At 47.3% G+C, this 2,487-nt stretch overlaps 1 non-coding gene across 1 annotated transcript; it reads left to right on the top strand.

Annotated features, from left to right (window-relative positions):
- Positions 1–455: 455 nt before the first annotated feature.
- On the top strand, positions 456–562 carry LOC120687085. The gene has a single exon (XR_005680585.1). It is a non-coding gene; the product is annotated as a small nucleolar RNA R71 (small nucleolar RNA).
- The last annotated feature ends 1,925 nt before the right edge of the window (positions 563–2,487 follow it).

The following is a 2,487-nucleotide window of genomic DNA, read 5'->3' on the forward strand; positions in this document are numbered from 1 at the left end:
GACTCTCCTTCCTGCAGCCATTCGTTGCTGATCAATGTTGTCAACTCTTGAACTGTCTCCCGAAGAAAATTCTCCTCTAAGGGATCCGTAGGAGTGACAGGGCTTGGTGGTCGCTTCTGGCAGAAGTATTTTCACAGACCTCGAAAGTCATGCGAGCATCTAAGGCTTGAAGTGTTTGTATTTGTGCCTTGCCTTGTGGATAGCCCTCAATTTTCATGAGGATGAGATCAATTTTTGCAGCGAGCATGTCTGTTTTCTTGACAATGTGCATGCCTCGCTGACGTGATTGGAGTCAATCATCGCACCAACCTTGGTTGGAAGCCATCTTCTCAAGTAGAGATGTAGCTCTTTCAGGGGTCAGTGAGAAGAAAGCTCCACCAGTAGCAACGTCTACATGGTCACGGGTTGTCTGTGTCAGCCAGTTGTAGAAACTTTGTAATATGAGTCAATTATCCATCCTGTGGTGTGGACACTCTAGAATGTACTCCTGAAGTCGCTCCCGAGCTTCAGGAATGATCTCATTGGACGCTTGCTGAAAACTTGAAATCCTTCCATGGAGGGCGTTGGTTTTGCCTGTCGGTAAGAACTTCGCGAGGAACACCTTGGTTCATGTTGGTATTTTGCAACGTCACGAATAAAATCTGCAAGCGCACGGATACCGCTGTAGCTTTCACCCAAGAGTATTCCAGGGTATCGTATCCACTGAGGAACATGAGTACGCTATCTACAGGTTCAGGCTCATCCAAGGACACACGCGTCGGTGTGGAGAAGACAGAAGAGAGGACTTTCTATATCTAGAATCTATGCCTAGAAGAAGAGATCACGTCGCCGTTATACTTCGAGCTAAAGGTATTGAACAACTTATGCATACTGGTAGTTCCAATATGTACTCTATCTGATATCCGAACGTGGAGGATTACTAAAAGGCTCGAACAGGGCTGTCACCACCTGCCGGCTACCTCTGCAAACCGTGGGACTATCAGACAACTGAGTGGTATAGTCCAGCCTAGACACCATGTCTACGCCTTTCCCTACTAACCTTAGCCCTGGCCAAGACTACCCTTTTCTATCTGGGGTCTTAAGCTAAGATCAAATGCTGCTCGCTAGCATACATATCAACTAATATAAGGCAGAGATGATAACTTGCGATCCAAACTCTAATTCCAAATAAACAAACAACGAAAGTCTCGAACACTTACAACCGAATAAGCATCCGTCGAGGTACAAGCGGGGAAGAGTGCCGACAGACCCGGCACTTCCCCCGACTCCTCCTCACTCTCCTCCTCTTCTTCTACACCTCCTAGTCTACCTAAGAATCTAGGATGAAGGCCTCAAGCTCCAAGGGAGAAAGGTGAGATGAGAGGGTGTGATGTGTGTGTGTGTGTGTGTGTGTGTCCATTCCTCTACCCCCTCCCCTTGTATTTATAGGAGGGAGCCACGGGCTGAAACACCTGGAACCGACTTAAGCAACCAGTAGGGAGGCGCCACGTGTCGAAACTGAGGCGGTGGGGCCCATGGGCCTGGTCGGTCGACCAGTAGGTCGGTCGGCCTGCCAGGTGGGCCAGCCGCCCCCAGCTTCGTCCAGCAGGCTGTCCTGGGCCTCCTTGTCATAACCCAGTTGGGCTTGGCCTGTCTTGAGTGGTCTGAACTCTGTTCTTGGGCTACACTTGGTCCATTTGACCCTGAATCGGTACTCTGATAATTTCTGCGATTTATGTCGGGCCAAAGTGTACTTGAAACCTGCAAAATTAGTTCAAAACCACCTGCACTGTTTACTAGGCCGAAGTTAGTTAGTCAAGGTCTATCTAATGTTTTTTAATTATCTATACTGTTTACTAGCATTATATACTTTACATAGGTTGGTTAGGAACTATCAAGTTATGCCAAAAACACGGGAGCACTGTGCAAATGGCTGGCAAATATGACTGTCATGCCATCACAGACATTTATACCATCCTATCCCCCTAACCGAACGTGGAGGATTACGATGGTACTAAACAGGGCTGTCACCACCTCTAGGCTACCTCTATGAACCGTCGGAAAGGGCGACATCCAGCAACACTTAACTAACCCAGATACCATGTCTACACTAGTAAGTGATACTATAGTATTCTGCGCGGAGCCTCCACCCTTCGATGGACAGACATCATACTAGCGCAAACATACGAATACTGGAGCATGTAAAAGTTAACTTGAACTAAGTCTATAACCAGGCAAAGCATATAGTAACACAGCAAACTAATTATAAATTCTATGGTCTGACATCACAGGACATATATTATGGAAATATAAATAACTGTAAGATAAGTCTATATGACTAAATAGTCGGTGGCACAGTGGGCTGGTCGGCGGACCTGGTCCGCCGACAGTCCACTGAGCCTCACCGCCTTCAATCTTTTCGGGTAGGCTGCCATGTGTCTCATTATCCTTCTTCCACGTGCCTCCCCTTTTGATATGTTGGTTTGATGCTGAATGTGGGCCTCTTGA

The sequence above is a fragment of the Panicum virgatum genome, chromosome 8N (genome assembly GCF_016808335.1).
Source record: "Panicum virgatum strain AP13 chromosome 8N, P.virgatum_v5, whole genome shotgun sequence".
Lineage (NCBI taxonomy): Eukaryota > Viridiplantae > Streptophyta > Magnoliopsida > Poales > Poaceae > Panicum > Panicum virgatum.